Below are 22,940 nucleotides of genomic sequence, written 5' to 3' on the forward strand. Positions count from 1 at the left end.
TTAAGTTTGATTCCTTAAAGGAAAGCACACTATTCCAGCGAAAGCCTTGGTAAAATAATTAGTTTCTCTAATTGTGTCTGTTACAAATGAAAACAGATTCTTATTGCACTTATGTAAATAACTATATTTCCGTAAGTTAAGAATACTCACACAGTTTCCAAATTCTGGTAGAGAGAAACAAATAAGCTCCAAATTTTGTTCATAGAAGTACAGTGTACCTAATTGTTAAAACCTGTCAATACCTCAAAAGAAAAGTTTCCTTGACTCTGATAAATGAAAAAAAGGATCAGCCACATTTTAAGCAAAAAGTCAAAAGGATTTCTTCAGTCTTCTATTAGTTCAGTCTATGCAGTTAACTCCTGTTCTGCTTGATATTCATGAATATTTCGGCTCTCCATGATGACAGAAAGTTTTCCCTCTATTCTGCTGTCAGAATCTCCAAAGTTATCGGAGATTTGCATTCAAGAACACCTATTAGAGTTTTATAGCTGATTATAAAACCACTGTCTAAAGAGGACCAAAAAGAGACAACAATTGTCCATGGATGACAAAAAGTTTTAGGGCAGCTATAGCCAAAGACACATTTGACAAGGTAATTTCTTACCTCTGTGGTACACAATAATTTAACCATGTGTTATGTTATACAACAATTATAATTATTGCTGATAATATATACTAAGTCATATTACAATTATAGGAGTTTCCCATAATTTTGGAACACATACCAATAACATATTTATACAAATACAGCCCAAAGAAAGCCAAACACCATTTCCTATTTGACAATACTTCTTGTATAATTTTTATACCAAATAAGCCAAATATGTCATTTTTGGATTTTAAAGAACCTGATATTTTAAAGAATTAACTAGGTCTGAAAGAGACATAATTTATAATTTGATTTTGGAAAGTTTGTTGAATATCAAAGGTATAAAACACTTGATACCACAAAATAGGATCAAAGGTCATTGTCAAATAAGTCATTCATTTAACCAAAGTGATAACTCAAGGATTTCCAAAAAAAGGTGAAAACTTTCATCCTTTCAGAGAAGAGACAAATTTCCAAACAATAAGCCCTGATAAAACAGCATTAAGCCAATTAAATTTGTTTTTCAGAATGTTATAAATAATCTATAAAATTTTAATCTTAACCATAAGATATAACTTCCCTAGGCCTTTTATAACCTTAAAACCTTTGCTAAGGAGTCAGTTAGTGCTTTAAGAAAACCTTGTTAATCTGCCACAGGGACCCATATGCTGGTCTTACATCAATGTGCCTTTGACATTAATGATTAATTTATAGAGAATCAGAACTTATTTTGTCTCTCAAAATCGACCCTTACAATCTCACATGCCCACCTCTTCCACAGTATTCCCTGGGCCTCAAGGAGTTGAAATAGCTTTAATATCTGACCCCATGTCTCAGGAACACATTTTATTTTGATTGGCATCTTCTATCAGGCCTAAAGATGAAGCATTAGTTGCTGTCAGTTTTTAAGATTTAGCAGGACTTGGTGTCGTTTTTAGACCCAGGAGTCGAAGCCTTGTAACTCAATGTCACAAAAACTTTAAAAGCACATACAGAAAGATATACAGTGTAATAACCTTAATTTAAAAGAAAAAAGTGTTTTGGCTGGGTGTGGTGGCCCACACCTGTAATCTTAGCACTTTGGGAGGCCTAGGCAAGCAGATCACATGAGGTCAGGAGTTTGAGACCTAAGTGGCCAACATGGTGAAACCCTGTCTCTACTAAAAATACAAAAACTAGCTGGTGTGGTGGGGTGTATCTGTAATCCCAGTTACTGTAGAGGCTAAGGCAGAAGAATCACTTGAACCCAGGAGGCAGAGGTTGCAGTGAGCCAAGATCTTGCCATTGCACTCCAGTCTGGACAACAGAATGAGATTCCATCTCAAAAATAAATAAAAATAAAATTTTTAATCTCAGTTGATTTCTAAGTAAACTAAAATTTAATAATAATGGCATAGGAATGATTTCAATAAAATGCAAAATCTGTTAGGCCAGTTAACAAAAGGCAAAAGAAAATGTTTTCTGCAGTGCACAGAATATTATGTTGGAAGAAAACATTTCCTTTAGAGCTTTAAGAAAACTTTGTTAGCATCAGGCCACAACAAACAGAACCTGAGGAAAAAAACTTACATGAGCTGGAAATGAGTTGAAGGAGAGCATTACTATTTTGCACCTTTTAAAAGGGGAGAAAAAAACTGAAAACAGTGAGATGCAATAAAAGTTGAACTTTGGGTTAAAAAAATTAAAATCTCACAGTTTGTTAAATCAACACCTTAAGAAAATTTCATTGTTTTAATCAATTCTTTAGTGTATAAGTGTTTTTTTTTAAACATCAAACCCAATCTCTAGAAAGACCATTATAATTTCCCTTTAATTATAGACAACCTGATCATATAAAAGTGTTTGTTTTTTAAAAAAAATAAATCCTCCTATTGTGACTTACACAGACCATTCATGACATGCTTTGACTTTCTGGTTTGTCCTGAACATCTCTCTTTCTTAAATAATCAGTCATTTTATTCTAGGGCTAAATTTACCCTACAAGATTCTTTCTTATATAAAATTATTTCTCTTCAAGCTTTCTCGACAAAATCTACCTCTTTACTTCTATAACTTTCTTTCCATCTTTCTTATTTTTTGGTTCCTTTTACCTTGTTTTATATATAACTTTTAAATAAGCTTTGAATTAGGCAAAAATCATGCACCTTTTTCAAAAGGATGCTTTTTTAAAAAAAGAATGTTTTGCTACAATATATTTTATTGGAAAGTAACCAAATAATGAACTAACTTTAGGAAAAACTTAATTTATATGTAAGCTGATAACAAAGATGATAACAGTCCTTTCCCAAAACAAACCCCCTTCCTGCCCGAGGACTAGACTGTCTAAAGCCACAAGATTAGAAGTTATGGTTATTTTACTAAACAATTCAAGATTTAGCTGTTTTCATTAGGCCAATATCATTGTCTTATTTATTAAAAATTACACAAGCAAAGATCCTTCTGTTTTGGGCTGGGTTTACAGTTTTGTAACTGCTATGCCAAATTTTGACACCTTGCAGTATTTGGCAGGGATAAGTGTGAAATTGCTTGATCAATAAATAAATACAAAAATATATGCTGGCAATTAAGGCATTTCTAATATTACTTGGCTGATAATTTTAAAGCTATCTTATTTATTAAAGTGTTTACTTAGTCACATAAACTTGAAAAAGTATTTGACTAGTATTTCCTTTTTTTTGATAAAGTATTTGATTTAAATGCTTTTATTTTTCTTTAAGCTAATTAATTAGAGCTATTTTATATATATTTTAGTAGTGAAACACTGTGTACACAACACATAAATATATAGATATATTAGGCATACTGATAGAAGTGCATCTTATAGATTCATAAGACCTCCTTTTTTTTCCTATCTTAGACTTGCAAACTCTTAATAACCTGTTTCATTACCCTGGCAGTTGTCAGCTATATGGCCCTAAATCTGCATACTGAAGCAAACAACTCTTAGATGAAAAATCAGATACAAAATTTACATCTCAAGGTACAAAGAGAAAAAGTCTCATGGTGCTAGAAGGAGATTAAAGATGGATGTCAATTAAACATAAAATTATAGAAATCTATCATAGCGTTGTATAAGGAGACCAATTTTATTTAGATAGGGACTACCTACATTTTAACCAGATCTCTGGGCTCTGGGTAGAGCCCACACTGAATCCTGGGTCTCTAAAGAGGGAGAATTAGTATGAGAGTAGACCATGTGATGCTTTCACAGTGCACTTAAAAAATTTTTTTAAACAAAGACATTTCTAAGTGTCAAAACTACACTTTTCCTTAAAAACCCAAGAATAGTCTTTGTTGGAATAACATTTTAGTCAAAAAAAAGGTCATGTAACACAATACAAAAGCAAACAGTTTAAGAGTTGAGACAAGCTTGTCTATTTATACTCTTGGGGTTCCATAAGGAAAAACAGAGTTTTCTCCCCAAAAGGTAGCCTGGCACCTTCTGTTTTCTTTAAGGAATTCCAGGCTATTATAAACTATTTTAGGTCCCTTATGCAGCAGAGGATGCAAGAGAAAGGAGAGACAGGATAAGCAAATGAAAAAAACAGAATTCTGTCAACTAAAAAGAAAAAACTTTTGCTCAAAACAGGACAAGGTCCTAGGCGAGAAAAAAAATACACATGAAGGCCTTTTATATACAAGCACACACACATACACATGCACATCTTGGATGTTAGCTTTAAATTAAGCTGACTTTTAACCATTGAGCTCCTTTAAACAAATCTTTTTAAATCTTGTTACTATATTTCAGCTAGGACAAACTGCTGCTATTTCAGAAGTACCAAGTATCAAACCAGAAAGGCTTGATTTAGGAACCAAAACCAGGTTTTCGTGGTGAAAAAAAAGAAGGCAGAACCTTAGCCATGAAACTGCAGCATGGGGTGACAGTCATTGCTTTTTCAGTTAGGCCAAGCTAGCAAACAGATGGCCTTGTTATGTAAATAAAGCCCCGTAAGTAGTCACAATAAAAAATATTTCCTCTTTTTTTTTTTTTTTTTTTCCTTTTGCTGGCCATTTTCTCCCCTCACCACACCACCTTTGTTGTGTATGTGGGAATTTAGCCAGTTCAGAGGCCTTGCTCCCCATAATTTGGAACTTCCCTTCAATTTGATCAAGTTGGATAGAGTTGATGAAACCCAATGGGAAAAAGACTGAAACAACAAAAACAGACACAAATAAACAACAAAAAGAACCAGTTAAGCAAAACAAACAAATGATTGCACAACTTGTATGATTACTGAGCATTCTAATAGTAAGGAGAAAATAAGATCAGCTGGTTTTTAATCTTAAAGTCAGCCAAGACAAACCCCAGTTCAGTTACTTTAGCCACGACAGACCCCAATTCAGGAAGGGATTGGTGTCAAGCTGAAGACTACTCTCTATCATCCTAGAAGCAGGAAAAAAACAACAACTCATCTTCTCTGTTAGAAGTTAGCTCAAACTTCTTAAAGGAAAAGGAGTTACCTGCCTTCTATCATCGTGGAAGCAGGAAAAACTTCCCTTTCTTGTGTTGGAAGCAAGTAAAACTCCAAAAAAAAAGAGGAATTGTACAGCAAAATAAATTTTAGATCTCAACCAAATTTGGGGAGCTTAGGGATTCTCTGGAGGGATGTGCTCTCAGCCCTTAGTAAATTATCCTATTGGTTTGAGCCATAAAGTTAGCTCATGTCGGTACCAAGCATCAGTAGAAGATTCGTCAAAGGTCAGGGCCATCTCTACTCAGATTCCCTGTTGTTACCAAATGTGAACCCCAAATATCTGAGACAGTCTCAGTTAATTTAAAAATTATATTTTGCCAAGGTTAAGAGTGCATGCCCATGACATAACCACGGGAAATCCTGACAACATGTGCCCAAAGTGGTCAGGACAGAGCTTGGTTTTATACATTTTGGGGAGACATAAGACATCAATCAATATATGTAAGATGTACATTGGTTCTGTCCAGAAAGGTGAGACAATTCAAAGCAGGGAGGAGGTTTCCAGGTCACAGGTAGGTGAGAGACAAATGATTGCATTCTTTTGAGTTTCCGATTGGCCTTTCCAAATGAGGCAATCAGATATGCATCTAGCTCACTGAGCAGAGGGATGACTTTGAATAGAATGAGACGCAGGTTTGCCCTAAGCAGTTCCCAGCTTGACTTTCCCTTTAGCTTGGTGATTTGGGGGCCCCAAGATTTATTTTCCTTTCACAATCCACATGTACATGAAAATCCATCTTAGAGAATGGTGCACACCTCTGGTTCCATAAAAGGACAGGGGCTTGTGTATAGGCAGCTCAGACAATGGCTCCAATGATTCAGCAAGATTCACCCCAAAATTGATGGTTGATGCTTAGCTGCCTTTGTGGTCCAATCTTCTATAGTATAATGACTCGAAATCCATCACCTCCAAAATGTCCATGTTTCTCAATGGTATGATATGAATTTACACTTTTTGATCAACACTTTTCAGTGATTTTCTTTCGCTCATTTTCCATACGCTTATTTATCTCTAAGGTTTTCTCAGTGTTCTTTTATATATCCTGACTTACATACATAAAAATGCTAGTGCTGCTGGCATTCTCAACTCCATGTTCATACATTCAAGTCCTTGGCATGTTAATAATAAGAGCAAATGAAGTGCTGGATATATGCCAAGTGATGGTCTAAGCAACTACATATATTTACTCATTTAAATTTTTGTGACAACCTCATGAATTCAGATTGTTTTATAAAGAAATGGGAACACAGAATGTTCCAGCCATTGCCCAGTGTGTATTGGCCAACAATATATTTATACTTAAACCCTAATGTCTCTCTTGTAGCTTTAACTTATTCACATTATATTACTAACTTCTACACATATACTAGTACAAATGTTAGGGCAAGAAAGTTTCCCAAAATATCAAAAACATAAGGCAGTAATAATAATTGCTACCATTTATGGAGCTATTGACATTTCATATACCTTACAGTTTCAATGGCAACCCTGCAAAGCTATACAGTTGACTGTGTTTTTTTAAAACCCTGTTAGACAAGTCAGATAAATCAAGTAGATTTTGTAAAATCATCAGGAGGTCTGTAGAGATTTGAACACAGATCTGATCTCTCACTACAATTCATCACCTTACTATTAACACAGTGGGCACAACCAGCCTAGTATAGTCAAAAATCCACTTGGATAAAGTATAATTATTTTAGAACTTCTTTTTTAAAAAAATTGTTTTTTAGATGGAGTCTTGCTCTGTCACCTAGGCTGGGGTGCAGTGGCATGATCTTGGCTCACTTCAACCTCCACCTCCTGGATTTAAGCAATTCTCCTGCCTCACCTTCCTGAGTATCTGGGATTACAGGCACGTACCACCATGCCTGGCTAATTTATTTATACTTTTAATACACATGGGGTTTCCCTATGTTGGTCAAGCTGGTCTCGAACTCCTGACATCATGATCCACCTGCCTTGGCCTCCCAAAGTGCTGGGATTACAGGTGTGAGCCACTGAACCTGGCTTTTTATTTTAGAACTTCTAACATCTGAAGAAAGAAGTGTTGCTCACAATTAGACATGAACTCTAGGCCTTAGGAAAAATGGTTTCTAAAAGTTCAGAGAAAAGGTGGGTATCACTCCTGACACTATAAAAGTTAAAATGTCTGAAAGAGGAAGGAAGGTTCCCAGAAAAGAATTCAATCAGAATAATAACAAATGACACTGATCATGAAGGAAAAAACGAAGCTTTTTTTTTTTTAAAAAAAAAAAAAAAAAAAAAAGAAAAGAAAAAGAAGAAGAAGCAGCTCTACAAATATATCTCTAATGATCTCATATTTTTTTTAAGAAATGTCCGAAATAATGAAAGGAGGCACATATAACAAAGCGATACAAACTAGCCATAATGATACTATGAAAAAATGGAGCCCAAACTGCACTGAGACTTAACAGGACAGTGTAAGAGCACTAAAAGAGGGCATTGCACTGGTTTCAGAGCAGAAAGAAGAATGAGGAATGGAATAACCCAGTGCTTAGGGGCAAATGGTGTCATATTGAAAGCAAACAGAGAGAAACAGGACAATTCAACTTCTATATTGAAAGAAAGCAATCTCCAAACTGGGATGGCTACAACAAATACGGTTAGTAGGAAATTGAAACCTGAGATAGGTAAGAAGACAATAAGAAAAAACCTAGCCCCTCAAATGAGTTCAAGTCCACAGAACCAAGTGAATGACTTTCATCCTACTCCACCAAAGAAAGGTGTGGACTGTGGAGCAGCTGCAGGGAGAATTGTAGGATTAGGGAGAACAGGAACATGCTCCAGTTTTTTAAAAAGCATGGAATGGTTGTATTACATAAAGTTGTAAAATATCAATGCCCAGCAAAATTTTAAAAGTTTAAATATATTTTAATATTTAAAAGATAACTACTAAACAAAATTACTTGTGCCAACATAATTCTTATAAAATAAGCTTTACCAAACTAACTTTGTCTCCGTGTTGAGAAGTTACCATGGGACGTCAACACAGTTTTCTGGGTTGCAATTTCAAGAAGTCATCCTCAAACTATCCCTACGGACAATATAGATACACACAGATTGAAAGATGGTTAGATAGTGAAGAGTTTCTTAACTAGTTGACTATCTGGAGATATAGGCTATTTATACATTCAATTCTGTCCACTTAGGAAGCAGTGTGCAGTGATGGAGGGGTGCTCTTCTTGCTCTGGAGAGACAGCTCGTATATTTGGCACATTTTTATTACTCATATGACTATATAGAAATTAGACACATGATATTTTGATGCAGTCATTTTGAAGACAAGTTGACAGCCCTAAGAAACAACTTAATGTTAAGAAACTATTTAAAGTAGCAATTAACATAATTACACACAAACTTCATTCCTGATCTTTATTCCATTTCTGAGCTATTTTAGAAATGCAGTCAGGTCAAGCCCAGGAATGGGACAGGGCTCTGAGATATCCATTACTAGAGGATAAAAAATGATACATTTTAAGAAATATTTTGATATAAAATATAAGCTATTTTGAGGCATCCATTTTGATATGACCAAATCAAAATAACCACATCAAGATGACTGCGGGAAAATCCTTTTCCATGTATTTATCTGCATCACAGATTTTAAAACTCCACTGCAATAAGGACAAATCTCTCCAGCATATCACCATAAGTTTACTTTCTAGGTTGGCCATAACTCATTATGCTTCTAATATTTGTGAGGATAGAAAGATGGAGGAATAGGTGGTATGCTGGCTGGAGGGTGAGTATTTGATAGCTCTCGCCTAAGCCAGATGGTGTCTTCTCGCACATAGGGAAGATAAGTAAGTAGACCACATGTCATTCCAGGTTCTTTGGTGCAAGCAACAGAAATAGACCCTGGCTAACCAAAGCAAGAAAAGATTTTGTAGGAAGAAGACTGTGCAGTGAATGCAACAACAGAAAAAGTGAACAACGAGATCCTGAGAATGCCAAGAATCAGAGTAGCTTCAGGATGTCAGTAGACAGCATCTGCAGGGAAGTGCCATATACAGCTTCAGATCCACCATCCATCTGTCCCTCAGTGTTTCTACTCAAGTTTCAGAGTTTGTCTCTTGTGCCCTCCCGTGTGATCAGGGCTCCTGGAGTCATGTGACTGAGAGACAGCCACATGGATGGAAGCGGGCAATTTCCCCAAGGGAAAAAGAAGGGCACCATTACCAGAAGAAAGAGGCAGTATGCCAGGAAAGAGAGAAAAATAATACACAAGTATATCCACTAGAGACTTGTACTTCAGTCAAACACTCATTTTCAAAAATACAGGTTTTGCCTCGCCTGCTTCATGTAAATAAAGGATGTTGTTGACTGCAAGCTCAGTAACTGCGAACAGTGTTTATGCCACACGTATTTGATTTTAATAACACTTTACTGTCAATGCAAGGGTGAGGCTAGCTACATCACTTGGCTTTATTCCGGTCTTATGTAGAGTCTAGTTTTCAATGATTGGTTTTACACTTTGGGAAGAACACTATGAAGGTATTTGTCTCAGGCCTCATTCCCTCTTTTCTGTCCTCTTCTCTGTAATCTAGAGGCCTTGGGACTCTGGAAAGTTAATTTCTGCAAGTCTCTTGCCAGTGGTTTTCAGTTAGGGTCTGCCAATGGAAAGCACAGCAAGAAACTGGAATATGGGAGGAGGGAAGAAGCAGCTCTCTTCCTGAATCCATGTTCTCTCCACATCCTTCCAGCAGCAGGTGGCAGCTCATGTCCAAGGTCTTTTGGCAGTTTCCACGTCTGCATGGAAAACCTCTTCCTTGGAGCCAGTGCCAGCCTCACCTGCTGAGATGCTGCATGTTAGTGATGCCAGCAGCAGCCACGGTGGTCCCAGCATTAGCCAGGCAGTGCCCCTTCAGATGTTCTAGCACCAGCAGCTCAATACCCCTTGGCAATACCAACGCTGTCCATGGTACCTCTGCCACAGTTGCCACTCTGCTTTGGGTGATCCCTACCCCCACCCCACTGGGATTCCAGGCAACAGGACACTTCTTATTCATTCTCCAGCTGTAGGAATGGAAGTCACTTCCTGAACTTACTAATCTTTGGGTTTTCTCACTTTTGCCTTTATTAATTTTTTAATTACTATTATTAATTAATTAATATAATTGCCTTATATTAATTTCCCTTTATTGGAAATATTGAGAGTATTTATAGCTTCTTTTCACACTTGAAATGTGCATTTTGTACAAAGGAAGACTTAAAGAACGTGATAACTGGCTTCAACTATCTGAAGGGCTTTCATCTGAAAAGGGGACTACATTTATCCCAGTTTCTTGCTGTGCTTTCCATTGGCAGACCCTAACTGTGTAGCTCCAAAGGGTAGAAATGGGATTAGTGAGCAGAAGTTTCAAGGAAGGGGTTTCAGCTCCAAATAAGGAACAGTCCTCTAAGCACTTGAACTGCCCACGATGGAATGTACTGGGTTCCTTCTATTGAGGGATAGTCAAGTAAACAATGGATTTCCATTCCTCAGAGACGCTGGAGGGGAACCTACCGGAGTGACAAGCTGGATCAAATCAACTCTCACAGGCCTTAGAGTTCCCCAGAAGAACTATAGACTTTAATGAGAGGTTTGATCATTTTCTACTGGAGCTGTAACACAAAGCTAGGATGTTTAGTGACCTGCAGAAAAACGTAACATTTATCTTCTGGGGTCTATCTTGGTCCCAGACTAATTTAAAACAATGACTCTTATCCCCAAACTGAAGAAATTCAATCTCTACTATTTTACACCCCACTGAAAGCTGACACCAGTTAGTATAAAGAAGCCCCTCATTTGCTTTCCTTTCTACTCCCACTAGGTCCATTCTCTGTGTCTGGGATTTATGCCCCGAGAGCTTTAGGGAGTTGGGGACAAAGATGACTGCAGTCTCTAGCTAATGGAATCAAAGTGCTCTAGTTCTCTGAAGAGAATTGTTCCTCATTGTGAATCTTGCTTGATGGATTCAAATCTCTGAATTCTTCTATCCCAGCCCAAGGCTTCTCGTCTCAGCCTTGGAATTGCAAGGGATGGGTAGGCAGTTGTGAGGGAACCAGACAAGATGTCAAAACCTTAACAAGATTATCTTCCTGCCATCACGAAAATCCCAACCACCCTTCCAATTATTACTACAGCTGCCAACAAGTATTGCACATCTGCAGAGCTCCCACCTTTCTGATGTTTGGGGCACATGTGATGAGTCTCAAACCAGCTGTTCTCCATCCAGTAGTTTTCCTTTCCCAGTATAAAATGACCTTGAGTCTCACAATGGCAGTTTGGGGGTAAAGGGGACAGAGAAAGCCATTCCCTCTTGGGTACAGTTCAACAAAATAGAGAAACATAAAATTCTAACTTCTAATATTCTCAGAAAATGGTTAAGTTCTGGCAAACTGAAGAAAGCATTCTCACATTTTCATTGTCAAGACAGGAACATTGGACTGGAGTGGAAATGCGATGGCTTAATCCAAAGCAACATACCACAGATATAACAGGACCAGAAATGAAACTGGAGTTCATTTTGACCCAGTCCAGGGAGTACCCCTCCCACCCCCACCTTATCGCTTCAAATAATCCTACATTACAAAAGAGAAAACTATGGAATTCAGTGTTTCAGTGTCTCAGTCTAGGTGCTTAGCAAGTGAAGGTTCAAACTGACAGCAGGATTTCAGTGACCTGGAAATAGCGTCTTTTGCAATCCAGCCCCTTGTAGATTTTATTCTACTTCCTCTTATTTCATCCCCAAATTCTTCCTATTTGTCCCATGTCATGGGGTGCCTGCCCAGAAGACAAAGAGAAAATACCCCAAAAGTGGAGGGCATACCGACTTGTCTACGAGTGCTCAACTCTCTGGGCACTTGTCATGGTTTAGGGACAGCAGGGTTAAAATACCTACATGCCTGGAGGCCTCAAATTCCAACAGTAGTAAACAATAATTTTGTATACAACATCGTCTTTCTAAAGCTTTGCACACCCACCCTCCCCACCCCAAATTAGGACTGTAAGACCATGTTCTCTTAATGAAAAACTCTCGATTAGTTCCTGAACTGAAGGAGTAAGTCTAGGCAGAGGACGGTGCTAAAAGGGAAGAAATGGGGATGAATCCAGAATATCATGGTGTGGCAGGAGGTGTGTGCATAGGGGCTGGTGTTTTCTCATGGGGGGGCCCACCTATGGGATCGAATCCCTCCAGGAGTAAGGAAACCCCTTCATCTTCCAGCCCCTGAGATTTGAATTGAATGTTTATCCATCTGCTCTGTTTCTTCCTCAGATCACTCTCTCACTATACCTCATATCGCTCCCCTCCCTGCCCCTTTCTGTTCTTCAACCCTCTCTCTGCCCACCCCACCCCCTCCAGTCTGAGGCAGCCACCTGGGGACCCTGCTATCCAATAATTAGCCAGGGCAGCTGCTAAACCAAACCAACTCCAGAGATCCGCAGCTGTCAGAGCGGAGTCCTGCCTGGAGGAGGGGGAAGCCAGGGGAGGCCCGCCAAGCCTTCTCAGGTGGCCAGATGACGCCTAATTAGCCCCCCTGCTCCGGAGGCCTCACCAGATGGGCAAATGCCTGGAAGCCTTGGGGAGCCAGCGAGACACTCTGGGAACTCCCAGCGTGCTGATTCCTTTCCAGCTGCCTCTTGGGCAGTGGGGGAGGACGGTTAAAATAGTAATTGGCACCTTGGGTTAAGGGGCCTTGCCTTTCCCTACCATGAGGGAAGATGCTCTGCTTCCCCGTGGGCAGCCCCCTACTCACCCTTCTCCACCAGCCTGGGTTCTGAGTTGTTGATGCTGTTGATTGAAAATGTGTGCTTTTAAAAAACAATGCACACCAGAGGAGTTGGCACTGGGAATATTTTTCTAAATCTAAACTATGTGCACCATGAATTCACGAAAAGCAAAATTTAACTAGGAGGGAAACTTGAGGGAAATACATAGGTTTCATTCTTTTTCTCTCCAGCCTGCAAAAGTGAGCAGCAAACAGCGTGGCAGAGGAAGGGTGAAGCAGTTAATAACTTAAACTTGACAGACTGCTATTTCTGGGCAAGGAAGAAGTTGGGAACCAAAAAGTAAGGGGAAGGGGCACACTGCGGAAGGCACAGGTTTTATATTTCAGAGTGTGACCAATGCCCGCAAGAGAATCCTGTGGTTCTGCTAATCAACCCGGCCACTGCACCACTGGCTACCCACAATGTGGCCATATCTACAAGCAAAGAAGGTCGCCAGGATCCACGCAGGAGAGCAGAATCTTACGGTGCCCTCCTCCCATTGTGCTCTGTCATCATTAGAAGGAGTTTACCTTTCAGGACCCAGCAAGGCAGGACTGGAAATAGTGGGAATGAAGGTTGCAAACACTAAGGGGGAAAAATGCAAGAAGCAGCACTGAGAATGTGCCACACGACCTCTTTGCCCTTCCCTTTTACTGGCTTCCCTAACTCTCCTTTTGTGTGACAAAGGATGTCTTTGCCTTTTGATGAAGACAAAGACATCTGCGGTGTTCAAGCTCTTGACTCAAACATCCTTGTTGTAGAAAAATAAAGGTTAGGAAAACAGAAGATATCTGCCTGCTACCACAGCCCTCACGCCTCGGTTTGTGATACCCTGCAAGCATCCATACGGATTCGGAGAGGCCGCCCGTGTGTTTCATCTGGTGGTTTCCTTTTTTAAGGAGTCGCAAAGTGAACTCACATCAGAATTGGTTACCTTATAATCACCCTCTAGCCCAGTAATGATTGTTTTCTAATTAAAATATGAGGAAAAACTTTCGGAATAAAATGCAATAAGACTGAGAAAATAAGCATACAAATAATTCATTATAATATTCCTTATTTACCCTTGTGATCAATGTCCCTTATTTATGGGACCAATGTGAGGATGGATTACATTTTTGGCCAGCAGAGGACCAAGCTGACAGCCGAACGTCTTTGAGCAATCTCAGCTCTCTGTAGTTTCTGGAGTATAACATATTTTCTGCCAGCTTTGGCTGATACAGTGGACATTAATTGTTAATTCTTCAACAGCCATCTGCTGAAACGCAGATTCCCTGCAAATCTGGGGAAACAGCACCACCTAGCAGCCTTTGCTACAAATGCTTCAAAGCTGGGTTCATTGTTGACTGGGCTAGGTGGAAAGAAGAGACAGTTCTTTTGGGGTGGACTAAGTTGGAAAGATGCTCCCCACAAATCCACCTCTGGTACCTGTGAGAATAATCAGTTTGCAAAGTCTGGGCTCCATTTTGCTTCAGGAAGGCAGCTCAGCTTTCTACTCCAGATGGATCAGCAGAGTTTCATAACATTACATTAGCATAGAGCATTTTATCCAGAAGACACCGTGGGGCCAGAGGTTTAACAGATGGGGAAATTGATGCGAGGGAGAAAAATGTATCTCTTCAAGGGCACACAGCTACTGTGTATTTAAGTCAGGCTCAGAAGCCAGAACCAATTCTACCATTCCCAGAATAGGAACAACTATTTATCAAAGGCTAGCTAAAGATGAAGGCAGGAATAAGACACAGAAGTTAGAGCATCCATCAGTAAGCAGAAGGGATGGGTATCTTTCTGAGTCTATAATATAATATCGGGGTATGGCAAGATGCACATTAAACCCAAGGGCAGATTTTGACCTATGTCTAGGACACAGGCACATGCTATGAACAAATCTTTGAGCAGCCAAACACTGATTTGGACTTATCTTAGTCTGCTTAGGCTTCTATAACAAAATACCTTAAGATGAGTAATTTATAAATCATAGAAATTTATTGCTAATAGTTCTCAGGGCTGGCAAGTCCAAAATCAAGGCATCAGCAAATTTGGTGTGTGGTGAAGGCCTGTTTCTCATAGGTGGTGCCTTCTGTGTGTCCTCACATAGTGCAGGGGGAGTGGGGTTTGCTCAAGCCTCTTTTATAAGGGCACTAATACCATTCACCAGGATGGAGCCCTTACGACTTAGTCACTTCCCATATGCCCCACCTATCAATACCATCACATTGGTTATTAGATTCCATCGTATAAATTGGGAGAGATACCAACATCCAGACCGTAGCAGGACCGTTCCTCAACCCAGCTTCCCTGTGCTCTGACCAGTCAAATTTTTCCCACGGAGAACAACGGTGGCAGGTTTTAATTTTAGAAACAGAGGTTTTCAGATTTTTCTCCTCCAAAGGGTCTTTGTAACTTTAATTTCAAATGTGTCAGACTCTCTTTCTCTCTGTCAGTGAAGGAATAACTTGTAGACTCCTCCTGTCGAAGCTGGAAGAGACCTCGGGGAGACTTCAGCCAGCAGGGCTCACCCCTGAATACATATTTGAATCACCAGAGGAGATATAAAAACATCAGTGCTTGGCCCCCACCCCAGACCAATTAAATCAAAATCTCTAGCGTAGGGCTTAAGTATTCATCTTTTTTAAGTTCCCTGAGTGACCCCAATATGCAGCCAAAGAATCAGTGACTTCAAACTCGACTTCTCTTCTTAGAGATGAGTAAACCAAAGTTCAGAAAGACAAAGGGATGTGCCCAGTAAGCCATGTGGAAGTGATGGCAGAACTGAGACTGGTTTTCTCTTCCTTGCCCTTCGCTGCCTGCTCTGATCTACACCAGAGTCCCTGCCTCAGCCTCAGTTGTGTAGCATGCTAGGCCCTATGGGCAAGCAGCAAGACAACTAGAGTGGGTTGACCTCTTCACACACAGCCCCTCAGACATCACCGTCTGTGTGTGACCATCTGTGTATGGGAAGTACCCTGAGCACTGGGCACCCAGCACCTGGGAAACTGAAAGATGATGGGCTAAAGGGTTCTAACCAGTATGGGACCTCTGCCCACACTGATGACATTTCCTTTCCAACTCTGGCTTCTGAAACTGGAGAAATAACCCAGGGTAGATTTGTAGAACACTCCAGGTCCAAGAGAAGAGAAGAACCAAGGGAAGAACCAGAGCCAAACTCCACTGTTCACATAACTGGCAGACAGTAGTGACAGTAGCACAGTTTGGGGTCTCCAGTGTCCAGGACTTCCCCCAAAGTCTGGTTATATTTCCTTCCCTCATTAACAGTCACCCTAATAAACAGCCACAGGTCCTTGCCAGAAGGTTGGGAGGACAACTGACAGTGTACATTGTTGGCTATGTGGCAGGATCTCCTTATGGAGACTGGTCCTCCTCTCTTCCAGAGGTGCTGAGTCTGTGAACTGGTTCAAATCTATGAATTGGGTGAGGGGCTAGGACCTACTATTGTGGTGATTCCATTAGCCAGATCTAGAGCTTTTCCATCTATGCAACAGGTGAGACTGCTTTAGTCTGCCCATCTATTTCTGCTCAAGGAATATCATGATCAACCGCCAAGACAGTGATTTCTGTGGGTCATACTTGCTGGGCGAGGTGTCAGAGCCCTAGCATTGGAAAGTGGTCATCTCACGGGTTAATAAGAGAATTTACTGATGACAGTATAGGTTTGAAGAAGGAAAGTTTTATTAAGAAGAAAGAATGCTGCAGAAGAGTGCAGCGGGGCTCCTCAGAGAGACAGGACTGAGTAAGCCTGCGGATTTTTCCTTAAGCGTATTTATGGACCTTAAAGTGGGAGCTAAATGGTAGTTTGCATGATAAATGATTTCATTTGTAGACATTTTGGTGCCTTAATGTCAGCAGGAGTTACACAATGAGTTCCAGCAGGCATGGATTCTAGAGATGTATGGAAATTCTAGTTACTTATAAATTTTAAGTTGAAAAGAGGCCTGGAACCAGGTGCAGACTTTAGATAATAGGGAGGTCTAATTACTTCTAAATTCCTTGAATAAGCAGTCTTCTGGCTCCAGATAGCCTGCTTGATGGTTACCAGGTGGTTTTTGCTCTCCTCAATACTATTCTGATGACCACTTCTGCTCTGATAACCTTTACGGTAGCCACACCCATCTTGCCTTTGGCAATTAAATAGTGCCTCTTGGTCCCTGCCAGCCCCTCTCATCATCACCACTACAGTCAGAGTCCTATCCAATGGCAGCCATGCCCAGTGCCACTTCTGGCCCACTACAGAGCTACTCAAGGATGCTGGGCTTCCTCTCACAAGTGTGTCTCAGCAGCCTTGGGAAAGGAAGTGGCCTCTGGACCCTCTGTGGGGATGCAGTTGGGGAGTGGGTGAGCCGGTCTCCTACAATAAATCTGTTCTCCCCAAGCCTTTGGATACTTCTGCTTCACTGACGACATCCAACATTGTCCTATTTCCACTTGTTGGAAAAGTCTGGTCCAAGAACTGTTGCTTTATTGTCTTCGTGACAAATCAAAAACACCTGAGAGTCCATTTTGTATCCAAATCACATCTCCCTGGCTGTCTCTCAAACTTTAAAATAATTCAAACATCCCATGTTAGACAGAGTGCCCCAGGTTTTATAAAAATGCCTGCTCACAGGCCATGAAGTAAATAAAGGCATCAATACCAAACATTTAGAAGAGAAGGGTAACTCAGGCAATCTTAGCATAAGATCCTCTAGGGTGAGGTCTGCTGTGACCAGGAGCATCCTGGCAGGACTTTAGCATGAAGATTCCAGCTTGAGCTCCCCTGACCCACCCCCGAGTTCCACCTTCTTCCTTCAATCAGGGAAGTTTAAAAAAGGAAGGTGAGGAATTTGGGCCTCTTGGAGCGGAAATAGTTCCAGAGCCTGTCACCCCTTCACCCTTGATTTTAACTTTTGACATTCCTGAGAGTAAAACACAGAGGTTTTAAGGGGTAGTGATGTTAGTGTCACGTACAGGAATCTGCATCTGACTCCCCACTACACCTAGGGGTGACCTTGCCTGCAAGCCATTTTTTTTTTTTTTTTTGACTTGAGTGTTTTGGCCAAACTAACACAGGCTGTCAAATGATTCATTCTGGGAATCTTTTAAAACTGTGAGTCAGATCATGTAGTTCCTCTGTGAGACCTTGGGTTGGCTTCACATTTCACTCAGAATAAAGCACATAGATTATTCCACTGGATGCAGGCCCTTGGTGCTCAGCACCCCTTCCCTCCCTGACTCATTTCCTACCCCCAACCCTCCCACCCCGGCCCCTGGCTCACTGCCGTCCAGACACACTGGTCTCCTTGCTCTTCTTCAAACACACCTGGACCCTCGCACTGGCCTTTCCCTCTGCTTAGCGTGCCCCTCCCCCTGACCTCTTTATCTTTGCCTGAATGTCACCTAAGTGCCACCCTGATGGGCCCATTTTAAAGGGCATACCCCGCCCCATTTCTGCTGCTTTTTTCCACGGCACATGTCACCTTCTAATATATTGTACACTTTATTTTTTTTGTTATTGTCTGTCTCCCCCACTGGAATGAAAGTTCCAATAGGGCAGACAGGTTTATCTCTGTTGTCCCTGCTAAATTCCTAACCCCTAGAAAATGTCTGGCATGGCAGGTGATCAATAATGATCCATGGGGCCAGGTGCAGTGGCTCACGCCTGTAGTCCCAGCACTTTGGGAGGCTGAGGCGAGTGGATCACTTGAGGTCAGAAGTTTGAGACCAGCATGGCCAACATGGTGAAATCCCATCTCTACTAAAAACACAAAATTTTCCGGGAGTGCTGGTGCGTGCCTGTAATCTCAGCTACTCAGGAGGCTAAGGCAGGAGAACTCTTGAACCCGGGAGGCAGAGGTTGCAGTGAGCCAAGATGGTGCCACTGCACTCCAGCCTGGGTGACAGAGTGAGACTCCCTCTCAAAAAAAACAAAACAAAAACAAAACCCAAACAAAGAAAAAACAATAATGGTCCATGGAAGAGCTAGTTGTGTGGCCTGTTTGCCTGCTTTCCTTCTCTACCGAACCGGAAAAATCTTGCTGTGATTAATTTGATTACTGTGTTTAGAAATTGTCCCAGCCTGGTAAAACATACAAACCCAGCAATTAACATGGCTACATCATTTCTTTTTAAAATTATTTCATTATAAACACACATGGGTGGTTAAAGCGAGACGTTTTCACTCCACCTAAGTTTGCCATATGTTTCTTGTAAAAATAAGTTAATCTTGTCCCGCTGATAATGGGCTTCATCATTTGCTTGGGGGAGGCTTCAAGTAAAATGATGATTGTAACGCCTTGCACGCTAAATGTATAATGACTTTACAAAAGTGGCCCGCATTTGACCACACAGATAGGCCTTGAGTGAGAATTCTATACCTGAAGATAAGCAGCATTTCTTTACAACAAGAGGAGGACACACTTCCCAGGCCCTCATATTAATGTTCTTTTTGCCAAATGAAAGCTTTAGCCCATGAATTGCTTGGTTTCTACAGTCTATGTTGAATTGAGACAGCTTTGTTATATTCTGGAAATTGATTACGAAGTAGATACATTGATGAATTGGAAAATTAATTGGATCAAAGTTATTCTTTATTTGCCAGATGCTGACTTAGACCTCCATAGACACGTTGAATATACGAAGGAAACAGTTGGGGACACTGTAGAGATAGGAATTAGGGGGCACTGGATGTCAGGAAAGAGGGACTCCAGCCAAGCTTCAGGGATAAGGTGCACTGAGGGCAAGACCAGAGGGAGGAGGAAGCCACGCACGTGGAGAAGGGAGAGCACTGCGGAGAGCACACAGGCAAAAGCCCCGAGGGGGAAATCAGTTTGATGCCTCAGCCTCCTTTTTGACTTCTCTCGTTTCTCCCCTTGGCTGGAATCCAGACTCCTCATCCCGGCCCAAAAGCCAGCCTCCCTTTCTGGGAGATCCAGGGACTTCCCAGCCCTCGGTCTGACTGGACATCTCAGAGTAACTCTGCCCCAAAAACTGTGGTTTCCATGGGCTCTAAAACTAGTTCTCCAGGTAAACAAAACTGCTTTGTTCACCCACATACAGGAAACTGCAGATTCCTGGCCTTTCAACACAGGTTTTCCTCTGCCGGCAAACTCCAGCATTCAGCAGAGGTGTTGGCAAGACTCCATCTGTTTCCTGGCAGAAGCCCCAAACCACCCCACCTCACAGACACAAAGGAGCTCAAACCATGAAAGGTAAGGAAGAGAAAGGTAAGGAAGAGCAGAGCTCCATGAAGGACAAGCTGTGTGTGTTCATTCTGTTCCATTTCTCACAGGCTTGGTACATATCATCATGAATGAGCAAGCTGTACTCCCACCTCCATCCTCATCCCTGCCATGTGGGGATGGAAAGAGGGGAGTCCCCTCCTCCAGAGCCAGGCTAGGATTACAGATTAGGGACATGAAGTCCAGGCCAGCCCCCACTCTGCAGCAGGCTCACCCCACCCTGGAGGGAAAGCATGACGGGTAGTGGGAGAAAGAAGCCAGGCCGTGTGCCCAACAACTTTTCCAATGGCCAACAGTGTGCAGGCTATAGGCTCTGCTGAAATGGATCCAGGTTTGTGAAAACATGAATGTTTTTAACTATTGTTTTCAATTTATCTCAGCCTCAGTTCTAGCACTTCCCAATTCCGTGCTCATAAGCAAGATTGGCTACTTATTTGAACAGAAATAGCATACAGAGGAAATTTAAAGGATTCTAGAAAGTCAAGGTGAACCAAAATCTCACTGAGTTATCCACTGCCCTCTCTCTGCAGTCTTTTCCTATTGTGGGGCTGCTGTATGCATTGTGTCAGGTACCTTCTACTTCTAACTTTATTTAACTGTCATGGCAACGACATGAGATGAGTCTTAGTGTTCACATCTTACAGAGGAAAGAACTGAGGCTCAGAAAGGTAGAGACACCTGCCCTAACTCACACAGCTGTGAAAAAGCTGGACCTGAACAAAAGGAGTGTATGGTTTTAGGGTGAAAATAGACTGTTCTTTGTGAAATCCATGCAAAGATGCCTGAAAGAGGAATAAATATTTACTGGATAGTTGTGGATGATTTAAATTTTGTAATCCACCCTCTTAGGATGAAAGCACACGGTATCAGGATTGCATTATGTTCCTGGTAGGAAGTGGGTCAACAGAAGTAGGAAGGGTGCTGAAAAGATGCAAGCCCAGAAGAGGTCTTTGCTGACTCCATGTGTTTGTTTGCCCCGGGCTGCCTGAGCTGGCTTTTCATCTCAGGGATAAGGTGAGAGATGCCTGCATTAGTCAGCACTTGCACATAGTCCAGCTTCCTATCCTGCCTGGCAACAGGCTGGCCTGATGCATGAAGTAGAAAGCCACCCAAGCAGTGGGAAAGGAAGGAAACCAATAGGCCTGCCATTAACAATCTACCCACCCCACGGCTTGAAATTTCCGCTCATTTCACAGATGCAAACACAGAGGCACAGAGGGAAAAAAGAAAAAAAACTGGTCCAGAAGACATCATCAGTCAGGGAGGAATCAGGACTAAAAAGAATGGAGCAACTCACCTAGAGCTCATCTATCCATCCATCCATCCATCCATCCAGATTCATCAAAACAGTGAAGTCCTTGCAGTCATGGAGTTGATGTTCAAGTGAAGGAGGTAGATTACAAACTAATAGATATACAATACAGTGTAAGGTGATAGAGAAGAATATAAATGAGTCAGGGGAAAACCTCCCTGGGGTAACTTTGAGCAGAGACCTGAATTAAGTGACCAGCAAGGGCAAGGTTACTAAAGAGGAAACATAGTTGGGGTGTGCAGCAAACATCAAGGAGGCCAGAATGCTTGGACTGAATTCAATCTCGAGAAACAGCAGGGTAGAAAATTATGTTGGTAGAGAACTGGTGCTGGATTGTAAAGAAACTTTATATGTGAGGAACAGGAATTTGGATTTTTTAAATAGTAATATACAGCCACTCTCAAGTTCGCCTTTGGTCAGTGGAAACCCACATGGGTTCAACATGCATATCAAAAGTGTTATTTCTGGCCGGGAGCGGTGGCTCACGCCTGTAATCCCAGCACAGCACCTTGGGAGGCTGAGGTGGATGGATCACGAGGTCAGGAGATAGAGACCATCCTGGCTAACATGGTGAAACCCTGTCTCTACTAAAAACACAAAAAAATTAGCCGGGCGTGGTGGCGGGTGCCTGTAGTCCCAGCTACTCGGGAGGCCGAGGCAGGAGAATGGCGTAAACCCGGGAGGCGGAGCTTGCAGTGAGCCGAGATCGTGCCACTGCACTCCAGCCTGGGCGACAGAGCGAGACTCCGTCTCAAAAAAAAAAAAAAAAAAAAATAGCGTTATTTCTATTCAGGGCCCATCTACCCTGGCCACGGCTTGATGTTTGTCCAAAATGATTGCCAGGTGTTCAGATTTTGTAAATCTAAATGTCATAAAAACTTTAAAAAGAAGCGCAATCCTCGCAAAGTTGGGTGACCAAAGCATTCCGGAAAGCAGCTGGTAAAAACTTACAGTACATAATTCATTTGAATTTGAAAAATGTAGAAATGAACCTATCACATACCAGCAAGAGCTATGGAATAAAACTATTGATGCCACGAAGAGAGTTGAAGAGATCAAACAGAAATGCCAAGCTAAATGTATAATGAACAGATTGAAGAAGAATAAAGAGCTACAGAAAGTTCAGGATATCAAAGAAGTCAAGCAAAACATCCATCTTATCCGAGCCCCTCTTGCAGGCAAGGGAAGCAGTTGGAAGAGAAAATGGTACAGCAGTTACAAGGGAATGTGGACATGAAGATGCTTCCTAAACATCTCTGTAACCATTTCTTTTATGTACACTTGAAAATGCCCTTTGGAGACTTGGAACTGCTAAATTATTAGTTTATTTTTTACGTAAGATCACTTAAATGAAAAGAGATTAACATATATCTTTCCAAAAAACATCAGATATACAGATGTTAAATTGCATCTCAGTGTTAAATCTTCACTGATAGATGTACTTACGTAAATCATGAAAATTCTACTTATAACTATAGAAGTGAATTGTGGACATAAAATGCTTATGCCATTTGGATAATGGCACTAGGCAGCATTTGTATAATAACTAAT

At 41.2% G+C, this 22,940-nt stretch overlaps 1 pseudogene; it reads left to right on the forward strand.

Moving 5' to 3' along the window:
• The first annotated feature begins 20,694 nt into the window (after positions 1–20,694).
• On the forward strand, positions 20,695–22,712 carry LOC711774 (putative ribosome biogenesis protein RLP24 pseudogene; annotated as a pseudogene).
• Positions 22,713–22,940: the final 228 nt, after the last annotated feature.

The sequence above is a fragment of the Macaca mulatta genome, chromosome 18, assembly GCF_049350105.2.
Source record: "Macaca mulatta isolate MMU2019108-1 chromosome 18, T2T-MMU8v2.0, whole genome shotgun sequence".
NCBI classification, from domain to species: Eukaryota; Metazoa; Chordata; class Mammalia; order Primates; family Cercopithecidae; genus Macaca; species Macaca mulatta.